This window comes from Frankliniella occidentalis, unplaced genomic scaffold (assembly GCF_000697945.3).
Source record: "Frankliniella occidentalis isolate FOCC.00 unplaced genomic scaffold, Focc_3.1 Scaffold8, whole genome shotgun sequence".
Taxonomy (NCBI): domain Eukaryota; kingdom Metazoa; phylum Arthropoda; class Insecta; order Thysanoptera; family Thripidae; genus Frankliniella; species Frankliniella occidentalis.
The window spans coordinates 2,415,997-2,422,446 of NW_026267138.1; the positions used below are offsets into that span (position 1 = coordinate 2,415,997).

Sequence of the window (6,450 nt, forward strand, 5' to 3'; positions counted from 1 at the left end):
CGCTCTCTCTCTCTGGTATCTTGTAAGCTACTTAAGAGGTAGGCACATAGTGCTAGAAAACGCTTGAAGTAAGACAACCAGCAAAAGGGCGGTCCTGTAAAACCACCCCTGAGGGACGCTCGTATTTTGTGCTTTCCTCCTTAGGCCACCGTGGTCGCATAAGCGTCCCTTTCGGTAGTTAAGTACCTTCGGTCTCTTCTTCAACTTCAACTTCAAAAAGGGTTATAAACGACTGGCACAGGGGCATATGCCACCTACACCTACTGGAAACCCTTTTATCTCTCGCCTGCCTGCGGATGCCCTTCGCACCGTTCCGCGACGCCCTCTGTCGGCCGGAGCCGTAGTCATCACCGGAGGCCCCGCGGTAGGCGCCGCCGGGAGGCCCTCCGCGGCCCAGAGTCAAGTTGACACTTGTTGGATGTTTCCACCCTCATGACCACACTTAAACGTTCCCCAGCTTTTCATTTCTCCCCGCTACGCCCGGCCACGCCACGGGGGCCGAGCGGCGCCGTAGCCAATTGGCGGCGCGGATCAAAATAAACAAACAGAACGCTACGGTTCGGCAAACGCCAAAAGGCAGAGATGAGGAAAACGAACGCACAGCAAAGTTTGCTCTTCCGGCCAGCAGCCACCGACACCAACACCGTCAAAAAGTTGTTGGAATTTCCCGAAGATTTACTTTCAACTACTAAAGGGATTTTTAAGGACTTCGTTTGAACTTAAACTGAGCTTACCAGCTTCTGGGTGGTTTGAAGTTGAAATGATCTTTTAGAGATGAAAAATGACCCCCGTGACAAGCTGCTTAATATTCGACAGGCTATGCATCAAAATTTTACACTCGCAATTTCGCACAACCCGCGGAATTCTCATTTGGCACTACTGTGGAGGCAGTTGGGAGATCCCAAAGAACTCCAGTACTTCTTCGTAAAATTTTAGAGATGTAAAACAGCATGCCACCAGTATAAGCGCTTCCACGCAAAGAGACAAGGCAAGACATGTCCCTTTCCATGCCAAAAAACATTTGTAAGGAATCATTACATTCCCCCCATCCCCCTCACTTTCGGACTTCCCACTCAAGACAGATGAGTACCTCGCCCGGCTGAGTAGTACTCTATAAATCCGAGGCATGGCACCACTTTGTCTCTGGGCCTCGCAACTACGCACCGCCACGCTGCGCTACGCTGCTCTACGCTGCGCCACGCCACGTCAGGCGGGGGTAACAAGTCAGACCAGCACGTGCCTCTGGTAACAAGCATTCAATTTGATGAGAGAGAGAGTGGGAGAAAAGAGTGGCGAGTATAGGGGAGCCAGAGCCGAGAGGGGAGGAGGGGGAAGTTAGGGGTGAGGGAAGAGAGGCAGCGGGGAGCCCAAATGGTCACGTGTCCCGACCATATCACGGTCATTAATGCCGTTAAAAAAATTCATTTGTGTGGTGGCGGACAAAAGAATTATTTCCCTGAGTGTAAAATAATCTCTCCGTATCTTCCCACCCCCCTCTCCTCTCACCGAGGCCCGTCCACATGGCTGCGCCATGTGTATAAAGCGGTCGGAGGAATGTTGCATTCAAAACCGTCACGGACGCTCGGCAAAGTGATGAGATGGAAGCAGAGATCGCGATCATAAAAATATATTTTTGGGACTTCTCTTTTTTTCGTCGTAAAACCGATCGTACTGCAATTGAGATGCAAGTGACGAGGGGAGTCCCGAACCCTCTCTACAACACTCGCACAGACAGACACACACATATTCAACGGCAGGATGCGCGTCCAGATCATTATTGCGGTTCGGTGCTGAGCCAGGGGCCTGCATGCAACAGCAGCAAACATTTCTCTTTCCCGTTCAATTGGAGAGCTCCCCGCCCCGCCCGTTCCGTCCCACCCCCCCAGACAGGCGTCCGCAGGCGTCCGGGTCCTGCTGACTCACCGATTTACGCCCCAACGCGGCCGAGTTACTGACCGAAAGGGCGTGGCGGAGCGTAGCGCAGCGCGGCGGCGTGAAACAAACGGATACTGCTGCAACATATCGACCAAATCGGAGGCAGGCGAAATCCCACACGCGCGGGAAGCGTGAGGAGGCAGGCCAGATCACACTGTATAGTCACTGCTGTTAAAGCTAATACGGTCTCAGAAATGTTTGCATTATTCCATCGACTTAGAGCGACTGGACCTATTTCGAATCACCATAGGGCTCCCGGAAAAGTGCGATTTGAAGGGAACTAAATCGACAACGATTGCCTCCCTGCGTTGTTGTCCTATAACGCTACGGAACTGGCACGGAAGACCGAAATTTGATTTGAAAAAGCTGAGTCGACTTAAGTGATTTTTGCTTGTAAGTAGTCTGATAAGGAAACGGCGATGGCCTTAAGGCTACTGCTCAGGGCCCGGGGGAGGTGGGGGGTGGCACCGAATCGTGGGAGGGACTGGGAGGAACGGACAACTCGTTTCGTTTTATCACAGTTTGGTTATGGCAAGATGAGCCAGATATCAAAAGACCGAGGACCACATGACGCGCTACTTGAGGTGGGCGCGCTCCTCGCCGGAACGGAGGGAGGGTCAGCAGAGGAGGGGTGGAAAAGACGAGAGATATTCTATAGCACTGCGCCAAAAGCAACCAAGCCAAGAGAGATTTTAACCTTGGCGAACAAAAACAGTCAACTAGCTGAACTGTTTGTGCAGTGGTCGATGGCCTGTGAGATGAGTTCGAACTGCGTGACCCTTCCCCGGCGCAATGGCCTTTCAGAATTGGAAAACGGCTACGAAGAAATCTCGACTAGACTTGGCTCAGATCAACCGACCGGGTTTACGCTTACATGCAATGACGTATATATTTTCCCCTCGCAGCGGCGCAGCATCGGAAGTTGTTGCGAACGGATGCTGCGGCGATGGACCAGAGATACGGATGGGAGGGATAAGAGGGAAAGACGAAGATCGGGAAGAGCAGGAGGTGGGAAGAGGGGAGGAGGTAAGCAAAGGGGGAGAAAGTTACGGGTATTGAGAGAGATGGTAGCGGATCTCATGCTCAGAGCTAACACCAGCAGAGAGGGAGAGAGACGGTAGGGAGAAAGGGGGAAAGGGGAGGGGGGTCTTAGAAAGCGCGGCAAAGAGTGGCGGGTAGGAATTTATTTGATATCTTTGATCGAAGCTCATGGTATCGCAAAGCCACTAGTGTGGCACATCGTTAGTTCGGGTCAGTCAGGCAAACATCCCTTGACGCTCACACAACCACGAAGTTTGACTCGACATGTCAAGCACGTGACATGTTAAACTGATGTTATTAATTTTCTACGGCGTAAATGCTTCGCTTGCACTGGAAACAATATTGCATGAATCTTGTACAGTTGTAGGAGGGTGAATTCCAACTCGCTTCACTTTCACAAGTAAAGGTGTGGGTTTTCCTTGAAATTTTGCACCTGCAAGTGACGGAAATTGACACGCCTTCAAGTGGGCGACAATTGTAATGGAAACTGAGTGACAAAAGCTCCAACTTTGTGATCCTGCGAACGCACTCGCGTGCGAGTGTGTACGCGAGTCTGCCGCGACATCCGGCAGAAGATCTAATGAAACAGCGCAAAGTAAAGCCCTCCCGTTTTACTCGGTCCAGAATTAGCTTTCGATTTTATTCCCCCGAAGAGGGGCGCGGCCCGCCGTGGCGTACCGTAGTCCAAAGCGGACATTCCGCCATTGTGGTGGTTTCCTCGGCACGACGGTCGGCTGCTGCTGCTACTGCTGTTGGGGGCAGAGTTCGCGTTCGTTAAGAAAGACAAAAGATCTGAAAACATTTGAAGGAAGAACAAATAACTAATTGCATACTCAGAAAACCACACCAATATGAAAATGAAATCAAGACTTCACCGTCAAGACAAAGACAAATTTTCTTCAGCTCAACTAAAATTTGTTGCATTTGACGAAGCATATGTACTGCACGCTAGTAGTATGAGTTAACTATAGGGCCACGTCTCGCGATAGCAGTATTATACACAGCGACGCGACTAGCATTCGCCTAACCTAACTCACCTGCCGATGGGTGAAAAGTGCCGAGTAAATTTTCCACACGCCCAGGGGTCTAGTCGCCGACAGGGTAGGCAACCTCATGCGCAAAGGCGTCCGCGGTGGGCCTCCTAAAGCAGCGCTGCTCGAGGTGCCCTCCTCTACACCGGTCGGCCTGCCCCCACCAATAGTCACACGCAATAACATATATACGGTGCACGAAAATGAATTATCGCATCACAAAGACCTCTTCCTCCAACCATTCAACGCATTCAGTCCAAGAAGGCAGCAGCAGAGGGCGTCTCCGAGAGCGTGCTCGGCTGCCAAACGATTCAATCATGTTTGAATGACGCAGTCGCAAATGGTAGTTGGCATACAATGCCCTCTTCCCTCTACCCCCTCCCCCGGACACTCGACCCCCCACCCCCTACACACAACTACTCCATCCTGCTCCCCAGCGCGCGCCGCTCCCGACTCATAGTGTGGCGTAAGAGATAACAAGTTGGTCCGCATTAACTCGATTCCCAGCGAAAACAATAGCGAGTCAGTGAGGAGAGAGGGTGGGGAGGGGAGGGGGGAAGTGATGACGTGGGGGGGTCGTTGGAGCGGGCAGATGAAGCGCTATATGGCGGTCCAAAGGTTCCTATCCGGCGAACATCCGAATGACCCTGCTCGATACAGCGGCGGGGACAACACGAGCGCGGACCCTGCGCTGGGGTGCAAGGGTGGCAGTGAGCACGTCCGAGAGCCGTGGTACAGTGTCGTTACTAGCTACGCTCCCCTATTTAACGATGAGTGTAGATGACAGTGATTTTCCCTGCCAGCTGCCCTAGTAAAAAGGCACACCAACGATTCGTTACTCGCGCATTATCAATTCACCGTGGCCCTCCACGTAGACACCTCAGAGGGCCCCTCAAAGCCCAGCATTACAGCCGAGCCTAGATGAAACAGAGGGCCAGATCGCATTCATTCTACCCTCTTTATACCTTCTCTCCCTTCCTCTGGTAGGGTGGGAGTAACGGGGCGCAGGTTATGATCCGTCCTTTCAAATGATGGAAAGCCTCAAGCCCACACCGACTGACGTGCTCGTACGTCCCACAGCGCGGGTGGGCAGGGATGAGTGTTTCTGGAAATGGAAAAATAATGACGCTGCTAATAAATGTAATATTAAAAAGTATGCCTGGCATTGAAATTTGGATTGTGGTTTTCAGCCCCAACGACCCTAGTCCGTTTCGGTCCGTTTGGATGTTTTGGATTGAACTGATGCAAACGGCCTGATGTTTGTTTGTCTGTTCTTGTAGGGAGTGCTATAAAATATTCATATAAAAGGTATCGCACCACCCCTGGAGAACAAACCGGCAACAGCAAATTCTAGAAGCCCTCTCTAGGGGTTGTACACATGTTTAGGCACTTGAGGGTTTTTTCGACGAAATTTAAGAGGAAAATACATTGAGCAGTACAAGAATGTTCTGAATTTAAAACGGTACAGTACATGTCCCTCATGGATCAGTTTTCAGTATGCCGCAGGCCCGCCTCAAAACCGAAGTATGAAGGGCGACCAGCCTGTCCTCTATTTCCGCGGCTGCGTCCGCGTTGTCTGTGAAAAGGACCAACTTGGTAGAGCGACAGAGAGAGGCAACACATTTCCAGGGAAAGGGCAATGGTGGGCGGAGGAGTAGAGGGGAGAGATGAGAGAGACTGGCGCTGTATATCAAACAAAAGAATGTTCATTAAGGCCGCCACTCTTCATAAAAGGAACCCGCGGGGACTCAATGGAATCCCGGAGATGTGTCCAAATATCTGCCAGGTGTAAAGCAGAGGGGAGGCAGACAGGCGGGGCGGCGGGAGCAGCAGCCGAGCAGAAAACAGACGAGGCGCGCGCTCCAAATACCTGCGTGCAGCATCACGGGGAGGGGGTAACTGAGAATAAATAAAGAAGTAGAAGTCGGGATGCTCAATTTACACGCGTGCACGTGGAGTGCTGAATCGGCGTTTTAACCAGTGGCCTCGACGTTACATAGGCCACAAAGCATTTCAATCCATGTATTGCCCTATCCTTGCAAGGATAGGGCAAGGAAGGCGACGAGTGACCAGGAGTGTGGGGCAAGGCGCGACGAGAGGCGAGGAAAATAAATAAGAGAGGAAGATATGGAAGAAAGCAGACGACGCCCCAAGTGCCGCTGCCGTTGTTGCGCGGAGGTGTCGCGACAGTTTTGCCGAGGCGTGTGCCCCGCCATAAAAAATTCCGCAACCCTCGAATAATAAAATTACAATAACTCCCCGGCGCGCGCACGGGCTCACCTTTTGTACGAGGAGCTGGCTGCTTCCCTGCTTTGAGGCACGCACGCACACCTAAGTACATTCTCTCACATGCACACACGCACGGCAAAGAGGACACGCCAAAATCAGCGAGTGAATGTAAGAGAGAGGGAGAGACGGGGAGAGAGGGAGAGGGAAAGAGGGA

General features: G+C 51.9%; 1 protein-coding gene across 1 annotated transcript in view; it reads right to left on the reverse strand.

The window, feature by feature from the left end:
* LOC113213577 (CUGBP Elav-like family member 2) overlaps positions 1 to 6,450 on the reverse strand; it is a 275,917-nt gene that overhangs the window by 219,872 nt on the left and 49,595 nt on the right. The gene's annotated exons all lie outside the window — the stretch shown is intronic.